Here is a 26,850-nt window from a genome sequence, read left to right as displayed (position 1 = left end):
GAAGCACAAGGCAAGAAGTGGGCAACTTGAGTCAGGGAAGGAAGAAAGTGCAAAAGAATATAAGTGAGTGGGTCGCCAGTGTGGGCCCAGCTCTGTTGGCATCTGTCTGGGAAACTGGAAATCCCTCTGGGAGGTAGACTAATGTCCCTTCCCCAAAGACGTCTGTGTCCCAATCCCTGGGATGTGTGAACCTGTTATGTTACTGGATAAAGAGGAATTTGGGTTGCAGATGGCACTAAGTTTGACCTTAAGGAGGTTATCCTGGATTTCCTGTGTGGGCAACACAGCGTAATTACGGAGTCCTTACACGTGGAAGAAAGAACTGAAAGAGGGACTCAGGGACATGGCAGCATGACAAGGATTCAGCCCAGTGTTGTCAGCTATGGTGGAGGAAGTAGCCACAAATCGAGGGAAATGGGAGCTTCTGGAAGCTGGAAAAGTCAAGGCAACAGAGTCTCCTCTATTGTGTCTAGAAAGAATGCCCCCTGCAAATACTTTGCTTTTCGCCCGGGGAGCTCCCTGTCCAGCTTCTGACCCACAGAACTGTCCGATCACAAATGTGCCTTTGTTCACAAAGTTAGTGGTAATGTGTCACCGCAACAGTAGAAAACAAATACGCCCTCCTAGAATCATAGCACTGGCAGACAGGGAGGCTGAGACGTTTCCCCGTTGAACACTCTGGGTCTCCCTCCCCCTGGACAGGAGACTCAGAACTTCCTCCTGAAGGAAGCAACTCTGCTGCCCAGAGCAGGCAGGTGACTGAGGGGGACATGCTGTCCATGGCCTGGACACTGTCCTTGAAAGCATGGACGAACTCCAAAGAGGACTGGCCATCGATGGCGTTTCATCCTCTGCCACAGCGCCCAGAGGGAGGCAGTCAAGCCGGGTTTCATACTGGAGCTGAGTCTGGAGTCCCTGTGTCTGGTCCTCAGGGCCTCCCTGCAGCATTCGGGGCCACGAAGCACACTCCTGCTCTTCTCGGAATTCTCGAGGGGGTTCCTCTTAGCTCTTCCCTCATTCTCCTCCCAATCTCTTCAGCTACTTCTTCATCTTTTTTTTTTTTTACTATTTTTTATTTATTTAAGTATCTCTATGCCCAACATGGGGCTCAAATTCCTGACCCCGAGAGCAAGACTCAGATACGCTGCTGACCGAGCTTGCTAGCTTCTGAAAAAACCCATTTTTGTTGCCTCCTCTTCCTCTGTCCTTCACCCTCACGCACACCCCACGCTGATGTTGGTCAGGTTTGCCCTGACATCCTTCTCCTGCTCTTCTTCCATTGCGTGTGGCCTCTAACCTGTGTCATCAATACAGTGGTCCCGCTTCATGCTGGAATACTGAGCCCTTGGCATCTCCGGGGTGAGATGTTCTCTCAGTGTTAAAAAAAAAAAAAAAAAAAAAAAAGCACTGGAGCTTGAAGACTTAAAAAGAGAAAAAGAAGGTAAACTATCTCCATAGTTTTTATATCAATCCATTTTGAAATAAAACAATATTCTATTTCGGATAGGCTGGGTCCTGGAAAATAGATTATTCATTTCATATGTTGCATTTTATTTGTTTTGCTGTGGCTACTCGGCCACTGAAAAGGGCATTACGGGCTGACCACCTGTTTCTACTGGGCGTTGCTGCTCCAGACCCTGCCCCAGACACAGGCATCCACCAGCGTCCCTCAGCACCTCACAGTCAGCGCACGTGAGGACCGAAGTAATCGAAAGAATCATTCCCTTTCAACCCTGACCCCTCCACCCCACCCTGCACCATCTACTCTCCCCCTTACTGACTATCCTGGCGAATGGACAATTATCCGTAGAGTTATACGTGCCATGGCCCCAGTGGCTCGCCCCAGTCCCCCTTTTCCTTTCCCCTCCCCCTCCCCTGCTCTCCCCTCCCACCTTCCCTGCCCTGCCCTCCCCTCCCCACTCCTGTCTTGATTCATTTTCTCATCTTTCACCTTGACAATTGTGAAAGTATGCTAACTTTTTGGTTTTGTTATAATGTTCACTTGTTTCCATTCAGTCCAAAGGGACTGATGCTGCCGGGATGGTATTCATCAGCGTAAACCTGACCATGCTCTTTTCCCTGACCAAAACCTTCAGGTGGTCTGCTCTGCCTCTGGCTCTGTTTCTCCAAGTCCGGGGCTCATTCTTGGGTGTGTGGGGGTGATTTTAGGTGGTAGATGCAAGACCGTTTTCTTTTTGTAGTTGTGTATTTGTTTTAACACACATTGGGAAGATAGACCTAACATATAAAAGCTGTGATTTCGGGGACATTGTTCTTTAGGACAAAAAAAAAATGAGTTGAGAAAATTTTAAATGTTTTAAATTTGTATTTATTTACTTTACATTTTATTTATTTGTTGATCTGAGAGAGAGAGCAAGAAAATCTTAAGCGTGTTCCATGCTGAGCGTGGATCCCCGGGTAGAGCTCGATCGCACAACCCTGAGATCATGACCTGAGCTGAAACCAAGGGTTGGACGCTCAAACTGACTGCGCCACCCAGGCGCCCCTTTATTTATTTATTTGAGAGAGAGCATGGAGAGGAGGGGCAGAGGGAGAGAGAGTCTCAAGTAGATGCTGCTCAGAGCAAGGAGCCCCAGATGGGGCTCCATCCCCTGACCCTGAGATCTGGAGCCCAGCCAAAATCCCATTCAACCAACTGCACCACCTAGCCGCCCTGAGTCAAGACAATTTTAAAGAAAAGGTAGCCCACGTTCAAGTAATAGCATGTTCCAGTGAATTTCAGATACATTGCAGACTCTTGACTAAGGTTTAAAAAAACCAAGAGCAAAGAAACCCTCTGTAATCCAGCTTCTCCTTTTTCTCCCTAATCTGGTCTCAGGAGGAACTCCCTTCCAGTTCTTCAGCCACGCAGCCAGACCGATCATTGGCGGATCTCCAGCCTCAGCTTCTCTCTTTCTCCGCTTAGCAGCTCAGCAAGCACTATTTCTCTGTTCGTACCTACCGTGTCCCCCCTTCAGGCAAATGAGAACTAAACCCGTAAGATTCCGCTCCAAGAGTCTTCTCTCTCAAGAGAATTTCAAGAGTTTTTTCTCTCTGGCAGCTCCAGGGGGAGTGACTGTGCCATCCCCAGGAGGCAGCTTCTTAGCCCCTAGTATGATTTTGCAGATATAAATTAATTAAGGATTTTTAAAAATATATATTTTATTTATTTATTTGACAGAGATCACAGGTAGGCAGAGAGGCAGGCAGAGAGAGAGGGAGAAGCAGGTTCCCCGCTGAGCAGAGAACCCGATGTGGGGCTCGACCCCAGGACCCTGAGATCATGACCTGAGCCAAAGGTAGAGGCTTTAACCCACTGAGCCACCAGGCACCCCGAGTTAAGGATTTTTTTGATAAGATTAGCCTGGATTATCTGAATGGACCAAGGCAACCACCAGGATCAGAGTGATCAGGAGTCACAAGCCAAAGAATGTGGGCAGCTTCTAGAAGCTGCAAAAGTCAAGGATATTCTCTCCTTGAGCCCCCAGGAGGAACACAGCCCTGCCCGCCCCATTCTGGTCCTCATCTTGGAACCTATCCTGATGATCTACAATTGCTCCTTATACTTAATCTCCCTTCTCTACCCAAAAGCCCTGAGTTCCTTCTAGAAACCGTCTTTAGTATCTTTGCCTCCCAGTGCCTAGCACATTCCCTGGCATTGGTAAGAATGGCAAGAGACTGGTATTCTGGAATTGGGGGGACAAAGAATTTTAAGAAGGTAGGAGGAGCTGACGTTGTCAAGTGCTAGAGAAAATCGAGGTAAGATCGTAATTTGAAAAGAGATCATTGGGTTTAAGAGGTCCCTGGTGGCCTTGCGGGGAGATAGTTACATGCAGGGTCTAGGATAGAAGGTAGGACATGAGTGTAGACACCTCAGCATGCCATAGGGACGCCTAGGTGGCTTAGTCATTAAGCATCTGCGTTCTGCTCAGATCATGATCCCAGGGTCGAGTCCCACATGGGGCTCCCTGCTCTGTGGGGAGTCTGCTTCTCCCTCTCACTCTGCCCCTCCCCCTAATCACATGCTTACATGCATGCACACACACTCTCTCTCAAATAAATAAATAAAACCTTTAAAAACAAACAAGAAAACAAGATTGATTGCTATGTGCTGGCCCTCTTCTTGGAGCTCTACGTATATTAATTCATTCAGTCCTCGTAACAACCTATGAAGTAGGTACCATTATTATTTTCATTTTATAGATGAGGAAATCAAGGCACAGAGAGTGTAAGTAACTTGCCCAAGGTCACAAAGGCAGAAAGTAGAGGACTCGGATTTGAACTCAGGCCCTCTGTCCCTAAGTCTGCATTCACAGATGGAGGCACTCAGTAAGTAGTTGTCAAGGGAAGGAGGAATGGCGCTAGCTTCTCCCGCTCCCCCACATAGCAGGATGGGTTTGCTCTCCTGCATCTCTCTTCTCCCTTCCCCACAAAGGGCCCCCTCAGCATTGTCCTCTCACAGATGAGGCTTCTGTGAAAGGTCTAGCTGTCTACTGAACCAGGGCTGAGGCCACAAAGATGTCCGAGATCTTATCCTTTAACCTCCGCCCTGGAAGCAGGACCCCAAACACTCGGTTCCTTTAGCATGACACCTTTCCAGACACCCCCTTCTTCCCTCCTCCTACATCTTGGCTGAGGCCAGAATGAGGATTCACCAGGCTGGCCCTTGCTTCCCAGCAGGTTGCTGGAATATTCCTTCCACGTTGCCCCCTGCGGGCTTGGCTTCACCGCCCTAGAATTGTCTGACAGCAGGGCTTAGAGCCAGGGTGAGGGTCTAAACACTACTGTAGGTAGGTTTCTGTTGGGGGAGGCAGAAATTCAGATGTAGAACTGGGAGGGTGAGAGAACCTAGGAAGGCAAGATGGGGACTGGACAGGTCAGGCAGGAAAGTGACATGGAATCACTCATTGTGGGTAAGCTTGCAGCCAGCGTTGTCCTGGCAGGTGAATTCTGGAAAAGAACAAGTCCCCTAAGACAAACGTTAGGCTGCATCTTGATCTTTGGGAGGGGTGGTCCCCTCTGTTTTCTCCTAGGCCCCTGTTGAGGCTTATTCTTATAACTACACATTTTTCCAGATCAATTCTCCCAAGAGCTTAGGTTCTAGATCCCTGCCCGGATAAGAGAGATTGGCTCTGTTTCTTCATGCTATGAAATTTTCAAGGGATTCAAATCCTAATAAAAATGGAAATAACTGAAAGGCCAATAGAACACGTTTTCTTGCACACCATAAATATGTGTTCTCCCAACTTCTTGAATGTCTTTTCTCTCATTCCACCATTCTTGCCTTAAAAAGGTTAACAGTGAGTCTTACCTTTGAGAAACTACTGGTTTATGGGCACTGCGCTCAGTATGGGGACCCTAAGAACAGGTCAAAATCCCAATCAATGAAAGAATTGCTGTAATACCAAGTGCTAGGTGGAGATCTCGGATTTTTTTTTTTCTTTCAGAGGGGAGTCCATGAACATTCTGAAATGATGTGCAAAATTGTGGCTACTTGTGCATTTCTGGGAAGAAGAGTATTTCTAGCTTTCACCAGCCCCTCCAGAGGGGTCTCTGACCACCAAACTGAATAACATGGTGGCAAGTGCTATGGGAGAGCAGAATTTGAACGTAGAGGAGAGAACATTGAAATACAGGGAATACGTTGTTATTCCATTAATTCATTAATGCTATAGTGATTTCAGTAATCACCATTCACTTTCACCAGTGGACTTTTACAATCTGCAGTAAAAACCGTGGGGTTTTTTGGTCAAGAAATAAAGGGTCATGAGAAATTTAACATGGTGTTGGCACTCCTGTGTTTGGTTTCAGAAACAGTGACTTGATTATTTCTAAATGAAGGACACTTTAAAAAAAAAAAAGATTTTATTTATTTATTTGACAGAGAGAGAGAGAGGTCACAAGTAGGCAGGGAGGCAGGCAGAGAGATGGGGGAAGCAGGCTCCCCTCTGAGCAGAGAGCCCAATGCGGGGTTCCATCCCAGGACCCTGAAATAATGACCTGAGCCAAAGGCAGAGGCTTAAGCCACTGAGCCACCCAGGCACCCCATGAAGGGCACTTTTTTTTTTAAGTTTTTTCTTTTCAAAGATTTTATTTATTTATTTGACAGAGAGACACACAGCGAGAGAGGGAACACAGCAGGGGGAGTGGGAGAGGGAGTAGCAGGCTTCCGCAGAGCAGGGAGCCCCATGTGGGGCTCAAACCCAGGACCGTGGGGTCAGGACCTGAGCCAAAGGCAGAGGCTTAATGACTGAGCCACCCAGGCGCCCTATGAAGGACACTTTAAATAGAGTCGGTCCCAGTTAAGAAGCCCCCTCCAGAGAGGTCCCCAGGGTCTCCCAAGTGACACTCCTCTCCCCGCCGAGCTGGAGGCTCCCTCTGAGACCGCCCCACGACAACCTCCCCTGCCCTGTGTGTGGCTCTGTGATTGGGCTCAGGAAGGCTCAGGGAACCATCTCGAGGTGGCAGATTGGTGGCAGGATGAAGGATTCTGACTCAGTGTACACACTAATGAAAGAGGACATCCATCTGATGAAGACGGACAAAAAGACAATCCCCAGTGTGGTCGGTCACGGGGGTGTTGCCACTGAAATGCAATTAACAGTAAGGTAGTTTCCGAAATTCTGGCCCTGAACCTCCCAAAATGTGGCCACTTTCCATAAGATACCACCATGTTGTGGTATTTTCCCAGCAAATCCGGTTTCTTTCAAGCACAAATGTGATTAATTTGGTGCTGTGAAATGAAGATGTCATTATTTGCACCCAGAGAGCATCTAAGGCTACAAAATTAGTAAGTTTTCCCTTTGTCTTTCTCATGCATGAAAGATAACACTGGGGGGGAAAGGATTTATTTTCTTTTATTGCATGTTCTGTCCTTCTCCCTCCCTGTCTCACCTGATTAAAATGCGTCTAGTTTTGCATCTCATTTCAAAAACCCGCAAATCCTGAGACTACTCCTTCTCCTAAATCCTGAGACCCTGATAGCGAACCCCTCTTGATTATTATTCTTTTTAAAAATATTTTATTTATTTGACAGGCAGAGATCACAAGTAGGCAGAGAGGCAGGCAGAGAGAGGGGGAAGCAGGCTCCCCGCTGAGCAGAGAGCCCTATGCAGGGCTCGATTCCAGGACCCTGGGATCAGGGGCTTTATTTAACCCACTGAGCCACCCAAGCGTCCTTCGAGTCTCTCTTAAGAAAAGCTGCTCTGGGGATGCCTGGCTGGCTCAGTCAGTAGAGCATGTGACTCTTGATTTCAGGGTTCTGATTATGAGCCCCATGTTGGGTGTGGAGATTACTTAAGGAAGAAAAAAAAAAACGTGCTCATGCATTCTTATCAGGTAGCCTGTCCCGGCAATTTCCATCACCTCCAGCCTCCTGTCCTGCAGGGATTCTGCAGTGTAGAAAGAGTCTTGATGACCTGGGTTTGGGCACATCTCTTCCCATTTTTTTGCATCACAGGTAACTAACTGGCTCTCTTCTGTCCTCTGCTCATGGTCATATTGTAATGAATGGTGGTCGTTAGAAGCCAGGTTGTCCTGCGTATTTGACAGAGACAGGAGAGGAAGGGACGGAGGTGGAAGGGTTAGGTGGAGAAGGCACCTGTGTGTGGATGCACGTCTCAGGCTTCCTGTCTCTCTCCTATTCTCAGAGTTGGTTCAATTAAAACTGGCCCCAGAGGGGCACCTGGATGGCTCAGTGGGTTAAAGCCTCTGCCTTTGGCTCAGGTCATGATCTCAGGGTCCTGGGATACAGCCCTGCATCGGGCTCTCTGCTCAGCGGGGAGCCCGCTTCCCCTCCCTCTCTCTCTGCTTCCCTCTCTGCCTGCTTGTGATCTCTGTCAAATAAATAAATAAAAAACATTTAAAAAAAAAAAAAACTGGCCCCAGAGTGACATCCTAAGTTAGCTAGAAGTCACTGTTGTCCAAGTGGGGGGAGCACGCTACTCATTCAGTCTTTGTTCCCAATGCTCAATCCATGGCCGACTTTACCCTTTGCCCCCCACAGGCACCATCTTCCTTAATTATCTCCTCCGGCCAGAGGTCACTGGGGGAAGTACCTACAGATTGAGCTCCTCCTACCCGACGGTGACTGTCCTTGCCCCGCACTCTGTGTTGGCGCTCTGCTGGGCATATGCTCAGGAGTGGATGTGGCCTTGGGGTCTCTAGGCAGGATGCAAAATGAAGAAGAAAGAATAATGGTGGAGGCAAAAGTTGTTTTTATTTGAACTTCCATCGGAGCACCCACATCTGGAACACAGGGACCACGTCTGCTTTTGGATGTTGTTCAGGTTTGGCGGTCCTCGGCTTGATTTTCTCTGCGCAGAGCCAATCCTCTGTCCTTTGCAGCATTCTGCTCTTCAAAGAGAGTGAACAGGAAATGTTTCCATTTTGATATTTGGCAGGCGGAGGCAGCACATGGGTGGTTGTACTGGGTGCACACTGAGACCTTTTCTGGCCCAGAGAGTCTGTGATTCATTTGAAGGGGAGGCGCACCCCTGATGGTTTGCTGGTGTTGATTTCCTCTGCCCAGTCTGGCTTCCAGGGGATCCTACAAAGGCTGAGACCCCACTCAGCTGCTACAGGAAGCCCTGCCTTGTGCAGTGACTGCCTACCTCTCTGAAATTCCTGGAATGTCCACGGTGCTTAAATGTCCCACCCAGCAAGCCCAGTTCGTATGGCTCATCACCCAGTGCCAGATAGTCTTGTCCTCACTCTTGAAATGTGGAAGGTGGATACCAGAGGCCCTCAGAAGTCCAGACAGTAGAGGCCCTTGTGTCTTCCATCACGTGAGCATGAAAAACGCCAAAACTTGTAAGCGGGAGTGGTATCATTAAAATATATATATTTAACGAATTAGTAGTTTTCACACCCATACACAAAAATCAATGCAATATAATTGTACAAGTTGCGGGGTAATTACAAGGTTTATTGAGGAAAAGCAAATCTTTACACTTAGAAAAGGAAGTATCAGAGTTTATGTCCTCTGAGCAAGAAAGATTTTCTTTCTTTCTTTTTTTTTTAAGATTTTATTTTTAAGCAATTGCTATACCCAGTGTGGGACTCGAACTCACAACTCAGAGACTGAGTCAGAGATAACTCAGAGACTGAGCCAGCCAGGCACCCCAAGAAGGATTCTTAAACAAGACAAAAAGCACATATCAGAAAGAAAAATATCAATAAGTTTGGCTATATTAATACTTGAAAATTTTCTGTATATTTTAAAAATATACTTAAACCAAGTTAAAGGACTAGGAGTAGAGACGTGTAATTTGTAATCAACAAAGGAACACTTTCCAGAATATGTAAAAAAATTCATAGAAATAAATAAGGAAAAAAAATCCAGTGGAAAAGAAATGGTAGAGATCTGAACGGGGAATTCACATAAGAGGACATCTGAGTTGCTAATTCATGAGAAGATGTTCAACTTCCCCAGGAATCAGCAGAATGTAAATTAAAACAAGATAGCATTTTATGGCCACTAGATTAGCAAAAATTAGCAAGACCACATGTGGTCAGGAATGCGGGGGAATTGGGGCTCTCTGATGCTGATGGCAGGAACAGAAGAAATTAGTAAAGCCATTTTAGAGAGAATTGGACGCTCTGTAGTAAAGCTGAAAGGTGCATGTACCTCCTGACTCAATTCCTCTAGCAGGTGGATGAATGCACAAAGAGACATATGTAAGAGCCAAAAATTGGAAATAATTTAAATTTCCATCAAAAAGAGGGGGTGCCCCTCCTCTCTGCCTGCCTCTCTGCCTACTTGTGATCTCTCTCTCTCTCTGTCAAATAAATAAATAAATAAAAATATTTAAAAAAAAAAAAAAAAGAGGGGGTGCCTGGTGGCCCAGTCAGTTGAGCATCAGACTCTTGGTTTCAACCCTACATACACTTACCATTTGCCTCCTAGAGATGTTCTCGGACATTGGTTTGCAAAGGCTGGTCTCACCTGGGAAGTTACTGGACATGCAAATTTGGGGCCCGCCCCCCACCCCCATCGGTGAACTCAGGTGCTTCTGGGGTGGGGCCCAGCAGTCTGCTTTGATGAGCCCCTGGGGGTGATTGCGGTGCTGGGGCAAACTTGGGGAACCATTGCTTTTCTATAATGAAGAGATTTCTGCCTGCTTTCAACGCACTATCTGAGGCAGGGAGGTATCCATCCAGAAATTTCCCAGAAGTGCTACAGCTCCCATGGAAAAGTGGGATATTGCCACATACCTGCATATGTTCTTCACAGTCCACAGACACTCTCTCCTCACCCCCTAGCCCCTGTCTGGTCAAAATACCTTTCTATCCTCTTTAGCTTGCCTTGTAAGACCCTCAGGAACCTGACCCCATCTGCCCTTGTCTCTCCCCTGAAAGCACCTTAGGCCCTGGAAAACAGCAGTACTTGCTCATAGAAGATCCTCGCGCTTTCCTGTCTCTGAGGCTTGCATTTTGTTGTATTGGTATTTCTTCAGTCTGGAAGGGTTTCCGTATATGACAACTCCATCCCCATCCCCCACCCCATCCCCACAGGCGTAGCTTATCATTTCAGATCAGTCTCAAATGCCATTTCCTCCTTCTCTAGCTAGAGGCAATTGCTTCTTCCTTTGTGTTCGCCTCATAGAGGGTTTTATCAGCCTCTGTAACCTGCCATTTATCTCCTACATCCCATCTGGTATTCTAGTTTATGTATATGTCTTACCAGGTCATAAAACCTTTTATTCGAACCTCTTAGTCAAGTTGAAGCTTCTAATAATGCTGAGCGTATTTTCAAATTCAAGTGATATAAATAAGTGTATTATTCAAAAATACCTAAGACATGCTCTAAGGTATGTCTATGTCTAAAATACTTAAGACATACCCTAAGACCTCCAATTTCTAGAGGTCTAGAGGGTGACGGGGACACCTATAAACAAGGTGACAGAGTTAAGGACATGGCGATGTGGTTGCTGGGAGGACAGAGTCAGCTTGGGAAGAGGTGCGGGGTGGAGGTGGGCGTAGTTTGGGCAGAAGGTGATACTGGATGCTGTAGATGAGGAGATGCTTAGACCAGGCACAGACTTCCTCTGCTTTTGGGGGGTTTGCGGGGCTGGGGGGCAGTCAGAAAGGTATATGGGGCAAAGAAGAGAAGTAAGTTCAGTTTCACAGAAGCCAGGGCCAAAGTATGGAGCTATAAACAGCACCAAAATTTAAGTACAGAGATGCCATAACAAAACGTCATCATTACTGCAAGACTTATTGTGGAAAGTATTCAAGGTGTATAACCCCGTTACTAAGATAGTGTCTGCGCTTTGCACAGTCCTGGAAACTGAAGGAACCTCTTAGAATTTAAGGCTTGGTTGCTGTTTGAACTTCTTCATTTGCATGATTTAGAATGGTGTTTTTCAATCTGGGGACTGCAGATATATTTAAAAGAGATCCCCCCCCCTCCTTTAGAAAGTCTATTATAAAGCACTTCTATTTAGAAAGTCTATTATAAAGCACTTTCCTACCTGTGGGCTTTGTGCAGTGTCTCAAGATGGCCAGAAGGGGGAAGCACAACCTAATGTTCTGTGTCAGGAGCCTCAGTTCCGTGCTTAGGTTCTTTTCTCTATATTATCCTGGAAAAGGTAGGAATTAACAAATAGCCAGACATCTTCAAACGTTCAATGAAGTGGGGGTTCTGTGCCTTGGCCCTGAAATCTTGAAAAGCTCAAAGCTTTTTACAAGCGCTTCTTTCTCGTTATTGCAAGTGGAAAGTGGCACGTAATTCACAGTAGACATAAAAAGTAAAGTTCTGGGAAGACTTGCGATGGACCTCTGGTGTGCAGATGTACCTGAACTAAAATAAACACCTGAACAAACTTGCACCTACAGGTGTGAAAAAATGGAAAAACATGGAGGAGAATAAATATACATCTAGAACAGGAAGTTATGAGAAAATGGTCATTCGCTCACGGATGTGTTTGGATTCCCTGGCTGCTACAGCCTCTTACAGATTCACCATGTGCTTTAGTGTAGGGGAAGCTCAGAGTAGCTCTGTCCCACAGAAATAGAATACGAGCCCCAGGTGCAGTTCTGCATTTTCTAGCAAGCCACATCAAAAAAGTTAAAAGGTAGGGCGCCTGGATGGCTCAGTCGTTTGAACGTCCAACTCTTGACTTAGGCTCAGGTCATGATCTTGGGGTTGTGGGATCAAGCCCCGTATGGGGCTCCATGCTCAGCATGGAGCCTGCTTGAGATTCTCCCTCTCCCTCCCTCTGCCCCTCGCCCAATACCCCCATCCCTGCACATGCATGCCAGGGCTCTCTTCAAAATAAATAAATCTTAAAAAAGTAAAAAGGAACGGATGAAATTAATTTTAACAGTATATCTTACTGAACCCAGTATACTCAAAATAGTATCATTTCAACATGTTACTAAATATTTTAAAAACTAGTGTCTTGGGGTGCCTGGGTGTCTGCATCGTTAAGCGTCAGCCTTTGGCTCAGGTCATGATCCTGGGGTCCTAGGATCGAGCCCTGGCTTGTGCTCCCTGCTCAGCAAGAAGCCTGCTTCTCCCTCTCCCACTCCCCCTGCTTGTGTTCCCTCTCTTGCTGTCTCTCTCTCTGTCAAATAAAGAAATAAAATATAAAACAACAACAACAACGAACAAAAGCCTCTTAGTCTTTGACATGGGGTGTGTGTTCTACATCTCAGCACATCTCACTTTGGATTAGTCACGTCTCGGTCTCAAGGGCTCAGGGGCCACACGTGGTCGGCGGCTACCGTATTGCACAACCCAGTCTCAGAGAACCCGTGCCTAGAGGGAATCTTAAGGAAAACCTGAAACATCATCAAGAAGGTAACAGGAAAATAAGGGAAAAGAATCAAAGGCACTTTTAGGTTAATTTGTTAATTTCAAGATCAACATCTTAGGAGAGAGCCCGTCCAGGAAAAGTGTTAAATGACAATGACTTACATTAAGATGAAAAACTTCCTTGTAACTGTGTTTCTGCTGGCAGGGATCAAGCGAGGTGCTTGCGGTCGAGGCCAGGAGGCAGTGGGGCCTCGTGTTTGCTGCTTTGGCTTCTCGCTTAATCTTATGTTTAGCTGCTTCTGAGTGTCTGCATGTTGAGGCTGTGAGGTATTGGGCGATTTTGTTTTGTTTTAATTGGCAAATCGTGTATAGTAACAGCAACTACTTCTCAAACTTTTTAGCAACACGTAAGTTTAGCTCCCTGTGTCATCCCAATTTTCTGGTTCCCATACTTTTCACTGTGTCTGTGTGCTGACATTCTCTTCACTCCTCCTCCCGACTCTCCCTTCCCTTTGTCTCATCCTCAGACCAGGTTCCCCCAGACTGAAAAGGTGACAAACCTGAAGTATTCGGTCTCCTTTTGACCTGCTCTGATACCTCCCCTGACCCGCGCCTCCGTAAAAATGTTGTATGATTCACCACATTAATGAGAGTGGTACTTTTTCTTTTTCCTTCCTTCCTTCCTTTCTTCTTTCTTTCTTAAGATTTGTTTGTTTATTTATTTGAGAGAGAGACAGAGAGCATGAGCAGGGGGGAAGGACAGAGGGAGAGGGAGAAGACGATGCCCCACCAAGCAAGGAGCCAGATGTGGGTCTCGATCCTAGGACCCTGAGATCATGACCCCAGCTGAAGGCAGACGCCTTATCGACTAAGCCCCCTAGGCGCCCTAATCGGGGTGGTTTTTTATCAGTGCTGGCTGTATAATTGCATCATGAGCTGTGACCATAAGTCGGAAGACCTTCTCTAGGGGCTCCTTGGTGGCTCAGTTGGTTGGGCAACTGCCTTCAGTTCAGCCCCCTCATTGGGCTCCTTGCTTGGCCGAGAGCCTGCTTCTCCCTCTCCCTCTGCTTGCTACTCTGCCTGCTTGTGCTCTCTCTCTGTCAAATAAATAAATAAAATTTAAAAAGAGGAAGAAGAAGACGACGACCTTCTCTAAACCTTTCTGTGAGGGCTCTGGATACTGGTGTGTAGGAGGAAGATGGCAGTGAAACTAGACCCCGACTCTTTGCGGAGAATGTTCAACCTACCTCAAAATTCATCCAAAGGCTATCTGCTTTTCCTTCTCAAGTACTTCGCTTGTTCCACGGTCTGTTAACAATTTAAGAGCCAAATCCTCCTCTAGGGTTACTGAGTGGGTATCTCCTTTTGTTATGAAAGAAGGTGTGTAATTATTCCGCCCAGGTTCGGACACACGATCCAAGCCAGCTGATCTCCCGGGGACGCTCCTTAAGTGCCCACTTCCCCAGTGACTTTCTCCAATGGGCATTGCCACGAAACGGAACCTGCTATCGGGTTGCCCTTCTTGGAAAGCAGCAAACCTCTGCCGGGCTCAGAGGAGCCTGTTTTATGTAAACGTGCACAGCTTAGCTCCGTCATCTCGTGACTTGTGCATAGATCCAGGCAACTGAGTTGGGACCACGTGCTTTCGATAATTTTTTTTGGCAAGTAAGCACTTCCTGAAGCCAGGATTTCTCATTATCCTTTCCCTTCCTTAGCTGTTGAGAAAAATACATACATATTTTGTTGATTGCATTTTTTGAAAGTCACTTGTCTGTTTTTTGGTGTCTGAAATAACTTTTATAGCCAAGAGTGTTGGTTTGGGTTACTTCCCTCCTGTGGGTGAAGTGATTTTCCTTCTACAGGGGGACCAGAAAGATGGGCAGGAAAAAATGATCCGCAGAGAAAAAGGGAGGGTGGGTTAGGGCAAGGCGCCCCTATGCTTCTGTTTGAGATTCCTGTGACTCCCTGCTGTTCCAACCTTACTCCCTCTTCCCAGTTCAAGTTTGCTCTCAGGAGCTGATAAAGTCATTTGTAACTTAGGGGTTTTTTGGTTTTGTTTTGTGCGCACGTGTGTGTGTGTTTTAGATGTAATGCATGTATCTAACATTCAATTCTTTAAAGTGCTTTTTTATTTTTAATTTATTTAAAAAATATATTTCTTTTAAAGATTTTCTTTAAAACCCAAAAGACTCCACCCCCAAACTACTAGAACTCATACAACAATTCAGTAACATGGCAGGATACAAAGTCAATGTACAGAAATCAGTGGCTTTCTTATACACTAACAATGAAAATACAGAAAGGGAAATTAGAGAATTGATTCCATTTACTATAGCACCAAGAACCATAAGATACCTGGGAATAAACCTAACCAAAGAGGTAAAGGATCTGTACTCGAGGAACTACAGAACACTCATGAAAGAAATTGAAGAAGACACAAAAAGATGGAAGACCATTCCATGCTCTTGGATCGGAAGAATAAACATTGTTAAAATGTCAATACTGCCTAGAGCAATCTATACTTTTAATGCCATTCCAATCAAAATTCCACCGGTATTTTTCGAAGAGCTGGAGCAAATAATCCAAAAATTTGTATGGCATCAGAAGAGACCCCGAATAGCTAAGAAAATGTTGAAAAACAAAAATAAAACTGGGGGCATCATGTTACCTGATTTCAAGCTTTACTACAAAGCTGTGATCACCAAGACAGCACGGTACTGGCATAAAAACAGACACATAGACCAGTGGAACAGAGTAGAGAGCCCAGATATGGAACCTCAACTCTATGGTCAAATAATCTTCAACAAAACAGGAAAAAATATACAGTGGAAAAAAGACAGTCTCTTCAATAAATCGTGCTGGGAAAACTGGACAGCTATATGTAGAAGAATGAAACTCGACCATTCTCTTACACCGTACACAAAGATAAACTCAAAATGGATAAAAGATCTCAACGTGAGACAGGAATCCATCAGAATCCTAGAGGAGAACATAGGCAGTAATCTCTTCGATATCAGCCACAGCAACTTCTTTCAAGATAGGTCTCCAAAAGCAAAGGAAACAAAAGCGAAAATATACTTTTGGGACTTCATCAAAATCAAAAGCTTTTGCACCACAAAGGAAACAGTCAAGAAAACAAAGAGGCAACCCACGGAATGGGAGAAGATATTTGCAAATGACAGTACAGACAAAAGGTTGATGTCCAGGATCTATAAAGAACTCCTCAAACTCAACACATACAAAACAGATAATCATATCAAAAAAATGGGCAGAAGATAGGAACAGACACTTCTCCAATGAAGACATACAAATGGCTATCAGACACATGAAAAAATGTTCATCATCACTAGCCATCAGGGAGATTCAAATTAAAACCACATTGAGATATCACCTTACACCAGTTAGAATGGCCAAAATTAGCAAGACAGAAAACAACATGTGTTGGAGGGGATGTGGAGAAAGGGGAACCCTCTTACACTGTTGGTGGGAATGCACGTTGGTGCAGCCACTTTGGAGAACAGTGTGGAGATTCCTCAAGAAATTAAAAATAGAGCTTCCCTATGACCCTGCCATTGCACTACTGGGTATTTACCCCAAAGATACAGATGTAGTGAAAAGAAGGGCCATCTGTACCCCAATGTTTATAGCAGCAATGGCCACGGTCGCCAAACTGTGGAAAGAACCAAGATGCCCTTCAACGGACGATTGGATAAGGAAGATGTGGTCCATATACACTATGGAGTATTATGCCTCCATCAGAAAGGATGAATACCCAACTTTTGTAGCAACATGGACGGGACTGGAAGAGATTATGCTGAGTGAAATAAGTCAAGCAGAGAGAGTCAATTATCATATGGTTTCACTTATTTGTGGAGCATAAAAAATAGCATGGAGGACAAGGGGAATTAGAGAGGAGAAGGGAGTTGGGGGAAATTGGAAGGGGAGGTGAACCATGAGAGACTACGGACTCTGGAAAACAATCTGAGAGGTTTGAAGGGGTGGGGGGTGGGAGGTTGGGGGAACCAGGTGGTGGGTATTGGAGAGGGCACAGATTGCATGGAGCACTGGGTGTGGTGCAAAAGCAATGAATACTGTTATGCTGAAAATAAATAAAAAGAAAATATTTCTTTTAAAGATTTTCTTATTTATTTATTTATTTATTTGAGAGAGAGAGAGAGAGAGAGAGAGAGAGATCAGGAGCAGGGGGGAGGGTAGAGGGAGAAGCAGACACCTCCCATCCCCCGCCCGACCCTGAGTGGGGAGCCTGACACAGGTTCGATCCCAGGACCCTGGGATCATGACCTGACCAGAAGGCACACGCCCAACCTAATGAGCTGCCCAGGCACCCTAAAGTGCTTTTTTAGTATAGTCCAAGATCTTCCCACCATCACCCTTATGTAGTTCCAGAATATTTTCATCACCCCAGAAAGAAACTCTGTACCCATTAGCTGTCACTCTCCTTGCTTGCTTTCTTCCTGTGCAGGGTGCTATGTGGGCATATGTTTTCATTTCTCTTAGTTATAGACTTCGGGGTGGAATTTCTGGGTCATATGGTAACACCATGTTGAACTTCTTGAGGGACCGTTCTCCAAAGAAAGGGGTTGTTCCATTTTACATTTCCACCAAGAACGCAGGAGAGCCCTGGTTTCTCCACATGCTCGCAGACACCGGTTGTGGGTGTCCTCATGGGTGGGAAGTCGTATCTCCCGGTTGTCATTTGCATTTCCATAGTAACTGATGACGTTGAATTTCTTTTTGTGTGGTTATTTCATTGCCTATCTTCTTGGGAGAAATGTCTCTTCAAATCCATTGCTCATTTCTCAGTTGGGTTATTTGCCTGCTCATTGTTGAGTTGTTAAGAGTTACTTGTGTATTCTGGATACTAGACCCTCGTCAGATATAAGATTTGTAAATACTTTTTCCCATTCCGTGAATTATCTTTTTCCTTTCTTGACAGCATCCTTTGAAGCATAAATGTTTTTAACGTTGAGGAAGCCTGAATTATCTATATTTTATATGATTGCCTGAGTTTAGGATATATTTAAGCTACGTTACCTCCTTCAGCGTACTGACTTTTTAGACCTTAGCTTTAATTATAGAATGATGGGCTGTTCCTTCAGTCAAAGTAAGGTAGGCAATAAGATCAAGTTGGCAAAGATTTTGAGGGGCAGGGGACACCCAAACGATCTGTATGTTGGAAAACACTAGGTAAGGGGCGCTTGGGTGACTCAATCGGTGAAGCATCTGCCTTCAGCTCAGGTTCTGATCCCGGAGTCCTGGGATCGAGCCCCACATCAGGCTCCCTGCTCAGCAGAGAACCTGCTTCTCCCTCTCCCTCTGCCACTCCGCCTGCTTGTGCTCTCTCTCTCTCTCTGTCAAATAAATAAGTAAAATCTTAAAAAAAAAAAAAAAAAGAAAGGAAGAAAAAGAAAAAGGAAAGAAAACACAGGTCACAGGCCAGTGGTGTGATAGGCACCTTAGTGCAGGGAACCCTAGAACAATGTGGAGGTGCCCCCCCCCCAGTCAAAAATCTGCATGTCACTTTTCACGCACTCAAAACTTAACTACTAACAGCCTGCTGTTGACGGGAGCCTTACCAGTATCATAAACAGTCGATCAACACGTATTTTGTGTCTTGTATGCATTATAGACTATATTCTTAAAATAAAGTAAGCTAGAGGAAAGATGGTGTGAAGAAAATCACAAGGCAGAGAAAATTTATAGTACTGCACTGCATTTATTTATTTATTTATTTACTTTGAAAGATTTTATTTATTTATTTATTTATTTGAGAGAGAGAGAGAGCGCGAATGAGTGCGAGAGAGCGCACAAACACTGGGAAGGGCAGAGGGAGAGGCCGGCTCCCCGTGGAGCCCAGGCCCCATCCCAGGCACCAAAGGCAGGCAGATGCTTAACAGACTGAGCCACCCAGGTGTCCCAAAAATGTTCACTCTTAATGGTCTCCCAATTATTTTAAACATACACAGATGCTGACAACGCTTTTAAAACATATGGCAACAGTCTCAAATTTTAAGCCTCTTGGCCATGTTAAAGAACTGACACAAAAATTACAGATCAAGATGAGAACCTGTGGTTCCCAGGGGACCAATGTGATAAGTGTGTGTGCCTGGGAGACAAGGGCTGGTTAAGCTAACCATGATCTCAAGTGAGCAAGGTGGCCGCATCTGGCAGGTAGCAGGCACTCAGGAAGTGATTACTGAAGCCATGACCTCCAGGACCAAAACAATTATTCCCTTGGTTGAAATGGTGGAAAGGGGACCAGCCCTGGAAGAGGGAAGCCAGGGTTCTAAGCTCAACTATACGGCCCTGGCTGGGATATTCCCTCTCCAGCCCTCACCCCATCATCAATAAGGGCATACGGGTATGGGTGTTGACGCCTGACTTCACACATGTGGATTGCCGGTCAAATGTGATCCACGGAACTTGGAGACTGGCTCTTTCTCCCTCTCTCTCTGGGTCTGCCTATCTGTGTCTATGTATTATTTTTTAAGATTTTATTTTGAAGTAATCTCTATACCCAATGTGGGGCTCACACGACTGAGATCAAGGGTCACGTGCTCCACCAACTGAACCAGCCAGGCACCCCTCTCCCTGTGTATTTTTTTTTAATTTTTTAATTTTTTATTAACATATAATGTATTATTAGCCCCAGGGGTACAGGTCTGTGAATTGCCAGGTTTACACACTTCACAGCACTCACCATAGCACATACCCTCCCCAATGTCCATAACCCCAACACCCTCTCCCTACCCACCTCCCCCGGCAACCCTCCGTTTGTTTTGTGAGATTAAGAGTCTCTTATGGTGTGTCTCCCTCCCGATCCCATCTTGTTTCATTTATTCTTTTCCTACCTCCCAAAACCCCCATGTTGCATCTCCACTTCCTCATATCAGGGAGATCATATAATAGTTGTATTTCTCCGATTGACTTATTTCGCTAAGCATAATACCCTCTAGTTCCATCCACGTCGTCACAAATGGCAAGATTTCATTTCTTTTGATGGCTGCATAGTATTCCATTGTATATATATACCACATCTTCTTTATCCACTCATCTGTTGATGAACATCTAGGTTCTTTCCATAGTTTGGCTATTGTGGACATTGTTGCTATAAACATTTGGGTGCACGTGCCCCTTTGGATCACTACATTTGTATCTTTAGGGTAAATACCCAGTAGCGCAATTGCTGGGTGGTAGGGTAGCTCTATTTTCAATTTTTGAGGAACCTCCATGCTGTTTTCCAGAGCGGTTGCACCAGCTTGCATTCCCACCAACAGTGTAGGAGGGTTCCCCTTTCTCCGCATCCTCGCCAGCATCTGTCATTTCCTGACTTGTTAATTGTAGCCATTCTGACTGGTGTGAGGTGGTATCTCATTGTGGTTTTGATTTGTATTTCCCTGATGCTGAGTGATATTCTCCCTGTGTATTTTAATTGAACTAAAATCCATGTAACATGAAACTAACCATTTAAACATAAACACTTCAGTGGCAAGCAGTACATTCTCGGTGTTGTACAAACACCATCTCTATCTAATTGAGAACATTTTCATCACCTCAAAAAGAATCTCCACACCCATTAAATAGTCAGTCCCCATGTCCCCCTCCCCCAGCCTCTGGCAATCACCCATCTTCTGGCCCTCTCTGCGGGGTCCCCTGTTCTGAACATTTCCTATAAACGGAGTCATACAGTATGGGACCTTTTGTATCTGACTTCTTTCCACTTAGCGTGATGTGGGGCGGGTTGTGTCAGTTCTTTATTCCTTCTCATGGCTGAATAATATTCTGTTGAGTTGCCCCGCTAATATTTTTTAAGGAAAATTAATTCCTTACTATCCAGAAATGGATAGACCAACCGTCTCTACCAGTCCTTTGCTGTGTTATGTAACCACAGCCTGCCAGGCAGAATGTTGCACTAACGGGATTGGACCTATTAGTCACTGTAGTCAAAGCCGACTCTAATTAATCAGATAATGTGAGCCGTTCCAATTTAATTCCACTCAAATAACATCATGACATCTGGGTGTTAACAGGGATTATTGGTAGAAGAAAATAGATAAATATGCTTAAAGCCTCTGAATGGATTTGATTCCTGTTCAAAGTGTGTCATGTACCCTGTTGTGAACGGTCAACCTACCTACCGTTCCCACCCGTAAAAACACCCCCGCAGCCTGTAGTCACGGTGGGAAAAAATACTTCGCCCTGGGGCTATTCCAACTCTAAAAAATGTGATTCTGTGGGTCCTCAGTTTACTGCCCAGAAGGGCTCACATTTCTGTATCTAGAGACATTTGGGGGAAACCTCCAGTATATATGAGGTTACCAGGGGCAGTGAGGATGGGGTTTAGGTTTCGAGGGACACTTGAGATCTCACACAGGCGGTGGTCACAAAAGCTGGCTGACTCCCGGACATGGACATCTGGAGAGCCAATGGTATGGGTTCTAGATGCTGACTGCAAGAGTTGAGTTACCTGTGGGTTTCTTCTTTGGTTTCTTTCTTTCTTTCTTTCTTTCTTTCTTTCTTTCTTTCTTTCTTTCTTTCTTCAGTTTTCTTTTTCTCTTTTCTTTTCTCTTCTTTTCTTTTCCTTCCTTCCTTCTTAAATATTTTATTTATTTATTTGAGACAGAGAGAGTACAAACATGAGCGGTGGGGAGGGGCAGAGGCAGAGGGAGAAGCAGGCTCCCCGCTCAGCGGGGAACGTGACACTGGTCTCCATCCCAGGACCTAGAGATCATGCCCTGAGCCAAAGGCAGACACTTAACCGACAGAGCCACCCAGGCACCCCTCTTCTTCAGTGTCTTTTATTCTTTCTAAGGGATAGTGGGAGAAACCAAGGGGTCCTCACTAAAAGGGAAGGAGCAGAGCCGATTTTTTTTTTTTTTTTTAAAGTGGTGGCAGCTACACGAATGAAGTAGGCAGGGAAGAAAGCTGTGATTTAGAACTACAGGAGGTGGTCGAATTGAGTCCTTGGGAGGTGAGATCAGAGAAGGAAAAGGATGAATCTCTCAAAGCCACAGTTTACTCAACTGAAAAATGCAAATGATAATCAAAAAGAACTTCCCACTTATAAGTGAAATCAAAGGTTATTTGTCTTTCTTTGGCTTATTTCATGTAGCATAATACCGTGTAGTTCTATCCATGTTGTTGCAAATGGCAAGATTTTCTTCTTTTTTATGCCTGAGTGATAGTCCATTATATATATATATATATATATATATATATCAATATCACATCTTCTTTATCCATCTATCTCTTGATGGACACTTGGGTTGCTTCCATATCTTGGCCATTGTAAATAATGCTGCAGTAAACCATGCATATATCTTTCTGAATAAGTGTTTTCATTTTCTTGAGGTAGACGCCCAGCAGGGAAATTACTGGATAGGATGGTACCTCTATGTTTAGGATTTTTTTTCCCCCTTAAAGCTCCATTTATTTATTTATTTATTTGTTTAGCTCTACCCCCACTGTGGGGCTTGAACTCACAACTCCAAGATCAAGAGTCCCACAACAGAGCCAGGGAGGCACACAAGCAATGTTTAGTTTTGTTTGTTTGTTTGCTTGTTTCTTTTAAAGATTTTATGTATTTATTTGACAGAGAGAGAGATAGCGAGAGAGGGACACAAGCAGGGGGAGTGGGAGAGGGAGAAGCAGGCTTCCTGCGGATCAGGGAGCCCGATGCAGGGCTCCATCCCAGGAGCCTGGGGATCGGGACCTGAACTGATAGGCAGACACTTAACAACTGAGCCAGCCAAGTGCCCCATCTTTAATTTTTTTGAGGAAACGTCACACTGTCGATCATGATGACTGCACCAGTTTACATTCCCAGCAACAGCGCACAAAGGTTCCCTTTTCTCGACATCCTCTCCAACACTTGTCATTTCTTGTCTTTTTCATACTAACCACGCTGATGGCATGATACACTATTGTGCCAAGCATTTTATAATGTGTGTAATTGTTGAGCCACTATGTTGTACACTTGAGACTAATTTAATATTACATGTTAATTATTCTTCAATTAAAAAAAAAACCCAAAACACTTCCCACTGTAAGGTGCCAGGAGAAAATGTCAGCCTTGGTTGCACACTCCAGTGGCCATTGAGGCCATTGGAGAAGATCAGGGTGTGGCACTCCAAAATGTGCTACTTTGGCAGAAGGATTATTTTGAGCTGAAGGCAATTGAGGATCAACAGATGCAGGCAGAGTTCTCTGGCCTCCCCTTATCTGCCGAAAAGCAGGGCATCAATTTCCTTTTGTGACAGTGTCCTCTCTTGTACCAGGAAAAGGAGAGCAACTTATCACTGGAGACAGAGTCAGCACAGAGATGAGTCTGCATAAACAGATGTTACTAAAATAACATTCATAGTCACTTCCTTACAATTTATTATCCCTTGAAGCCCAAAACCCCTTTCCTTTGTTAAAATGGTATATAATGGGGCACCTGGGTGGCTCAGTCGGTTAAGGGTCTGCCTTTGGCTCAGATTATGATCCCAGGGTGTTGGGATCAAGCCCCACATCAGTCTCCCTGCTCAGAGGAGAGTCTGCTTCTCCCTCTCCCTCTGATGGAACCCCTGCTTGTTCTCTCTCACGCTCTGTGTCAAATAAACAAATATAATCTTTATTATTTTTTCTTTTTTTTCAAAAATGTGATTTATTTATTTGACAGACAGATCACAAGTAGGCAGAGAGGCAGGCAGAGAGAGAGGGGGAAGCAGGCTCCCCGCTGAGCAGGGAGCGTGATATGGGGCTGGATCCCAGGACCCTGGGATCATGACCTGAGCTGAAGGCAGAGGCTTAACCCACTGAGCCACCCAGGCAACCCAGTGAATATAATCTTTAAAAATATATAAATAAATAATAAAATGGTGTATAAGCCTCCAAGTCTAACTACCTCTTTGAGTTTCACTTCTTTCTGTGAATATTAATAAATATTGTGTGCCTTTTCTTCTGTTAATATAGCTTTTGTTATTTAATTTGCAAGCCCTAGCTTTAAGAAGTTAAGAGGGTAGAGGAAAGGTTTTTCCTCCTACATACCATGCATCCTACAACTTGGGTAGATGACCCTGAGGGGGCCTCTGACTTTTGCCGGTGGAGGTGAGGGTGCCTCCTCACCGCTTGATTCAATGCCTCGGCACTGTAGGAATTTGCCAAAGCTATTTTTGTGACGGCTGTCCCTTAGAATTGTTTAGTAAGTAGCTGTTGACTGATTGGCTGAAGACATTTTAACAGGAATTAGCAGAGAACAGCTTTCTTCTCAGAAGTTGTAGTCAGACTCAGAATAGAAAAGGGAGTAGAAACAGTCAGATGGTAAGGTGGGGCATGGAAAACGTGTTTGCTGAGAAGTTTGCTGAAATGTGTCAAAAGGCACAAAGTGGTAATGTTGTTAGTTTCTTTCATTTTCTGTAAGAAAAAAGGAAGCTCCCCAAAGGTAAAAGGGACTTAACCCAAACTGTTGACTGATTTGAAAAGAATTGACCACCCAGTCATCTAGAAAGGATGCTTCTCATCAGAAAAATATTCCAACCCAGGAACTTTGTTTAGAGAATGTATATTACGAAGTCTCTTGACTGTAATCCCCAAAGACATGTTGGTGAAATTTAGTTTCCCAGAATAAGTGTTATTAAGCCTCCGGAGAAAGACAATACCATGACACATCTTTAAAAAAAAAAAATAGTTGGGTATCCTAGAGAGAAGATGAATCACTACTCTATTCACCCAAAATGAATGTAACATTGTGTGTCAACTCCACTCACATAAGAAAACTTGAAAGAAATATTTAGGGATCACACTAGGAGCCTCTGATTTAATTTTTCAATTTCACCACACCAGGCATGACAAGAAACAAACTGCTTTTAAGTCTTAAATGAGAAATAACTTGGTTATAAAAGGTTGCGGTGACTCACAAGCCGCTATAATGCTAGCCAGGAAAAGTAGGAGCCAAACCGGGGTTGTGGGTCCAGGACCCGGCAGCACGACGGGGCAGGCGGATGGTGGAACCATCCTTCCTCGTTTGAGAGCAGAGCAAGGTGACGCGTTACTGGAGAGCCTGCCACTAACCAGGCTAGCTGTGCAGGCGGCAGGAGGTCCTTGGCCCAGGGTCACACTAGAAGAGGCCGGGGTAGGGGTCCCTCCGCCCCCCACCCCCACCCCTGGGCCCAAACCCGCCACCCGCAGGTGGCTCCCGCCACGGAGACCTCAGTGCAAAGAGGGAGAAAAGAACCCTGGACCAGGAGTATACACACACGAATAGGAAAAGTTTGGTCAGCTAAAAAGGAAGGAGAAAAAAAGGGGGAAAAGAAAAATGCAGCGTGGCTAGTCCTTGTGGTCAGAAGCAGAATCCGTGAAAACTGGTCGTTCTTACTCTCCGTGGGCAGAAGTTTCAGCCGGGCCAAGGGCAGATAAAGGAATCCAAGGCCGATTGCCAAAGACCGGAGGGAAAAGACTCTGGAGGAGTTCAGAAGTTCAGGAAAATAAAAGAGGATTATCGCTGAAGGGTTTTGTGAACCAGAGAGGTGAAACGACAGGAAGCCCTGGGAGTGGCCGGGGGTGGGGCGGGCGGGCGAGGCGGGGCATAGGCGGAGGGAGAGGGGTGGGTGGAGGGGCCGCCCCTCAGGAGGTGCGTGCGGGGTGCGGGAAGGCGGGCAACCTTAGGTAAGCAGGTTGCTTCTCCCAAAGCCCTTTAAACACCAACTGAGCTCCTAGGAGGAAAAAAAAAAAAAAAAAGTCGAGGCTGGAGAGGACCGTGGAGGACGGTTTGCAGGCGGGCTCCATGTTCCCACTCTTGGAATGAAAATTCCTCTGCCATGGCCTTTCCATTTTTGGGTGTGTTCGAAATGTGTCAGTGCTGTATGTGCACGTGCATACATGTTTACACTGTACGTGTAATCATATGCACCTGTACATAAATGCGTGCACACGCACACACTTCCGTTTTACATAAAACCATGCCTGATGAGAGAAGGCGTTCGGAGAGCTGCATGAACAAAGGGAGACGGAGAGGTCCAGGCTGTGGGAGATAATGAAAAAAAGGGAGAGGTAGTTAAGCGGGGTGTAGGCAGGGCAAATCAGAGAGCTGAGCTACTACACAGAACCGGAGTCCCATCAACAGGAAAATATTGACAACAAGGAAGAAAGAGGGAAATTTATGCAAATGATGGGTGTGAAAAATCAAATGGAGACAAACACAGGAAAGAATGAAATCTAAAGCAGAAGGCAAGGCAGGTCCTAATCAAAGCCTCAAGCAGGAAGGCCCATTGAGGGGAGGGAAGGGAGTCACAATGTGGATAAAAATTAAGATAAATAAGAACTGATGAAAAGAATTTTGTAAAGATACAATGTTTAGTATGCTCAAGTTTTGAGGCTCTCTTAAGAGGAAGCAGATGGGACAGAATATTTAGATTTTAAAGGCTGAAATTAGAGCTTGAAAGGTAAGAAAGAAGATAAAGAATGTGGTTTGTCGTCGTTTAGCTAGACTTGCTGTTGATTTAAAAAATAATAATTTTCAGTATTTGGTCATAGGGTTTTGATGCATTCTTGGAAATTTGAAATGATAGCCAAAAAGGAAGTCAGAGATAATTTTTTTTTTAAAAGACTTTATTTATCCGAGAGAGAGAGAGAGAGAGAGAGAGCACGAGAGCATGAGCAGGGGGAGGACCAGAGGGAGAAGGAGAAGCAGGAGACCAGACAGACAGACCTGGATGGGGCTTGATCCCAGGACCCCAGGGTCATGACCTGAGCTGAAGGCAGATGCTTAACCGACTGAGCCACCCAGGCACCCCCAAAGATAATTTTTTTATTAATTATTTTTAATTAACATATAACATATTATTTGCCCCAGGGGTACAAGTCCGTGAATCGCCAGGTTTACACACTTCACAGCACTCACCATATCACATACCCTCCCCAATTTCCACAACCCAGCCACCCTATCCCTACCTCCTCTCCCCCCAGCAACCCTCAGTTTGTTTTGTGAGATTAAGAGTCTCTTACGGTTTGTCTCCCTCTGGATCCCATCTTGCCCAAAGATCGTTTTTTAAAAAACAATCTATTTGCTCTCTTTCTTTCTCTCATTC

General features: G+C 45.2%; 1 long non-coding RNA gene across 1 annotated transcript; it reads right to left on the bottom strand.

The window, feature by feature from the left end:
- Positions 1-8,292: 8,292 nt before the first annotated feature.
- LOC116881258 lies at positions 8,293-25,289 on the bottom strand. The gene is made up of 3 exons (XR_004385378.1): positions 25,140-25,289; positions 8,570-8,576; positions 8,293-8,304 (listed from the first exon to the last, which is right to left on the bottom strand). It is a non-coding gene; the product is annotated as an uncharacterized LOC116881258 (long non-coding RNA).
- Positions 25,290-26,850: the final 1,561 nt, after the last annotated feature.

Source organism: Lontra canadensis, unplaced genomic scaffold, assembly GCF_010015895.1.
Source record: "Lontra canadensis isolate GAN:19392208 unplaced genomic scaffold, GSC_riverotter_1.0 scaffold72, whole genome shotgun sequence".
Lineage (NCBI taxonomy): Eukaryota > Metazoa > Chordata > Mammalia > Carnivora > Mustelidae > Lontra > Lontra canadensis.
The sequence above is the reverse complement of the archived record's forward strand: the minus strand, read 5'-3'. Positions and strand labels throughout refer to the sequence as shown.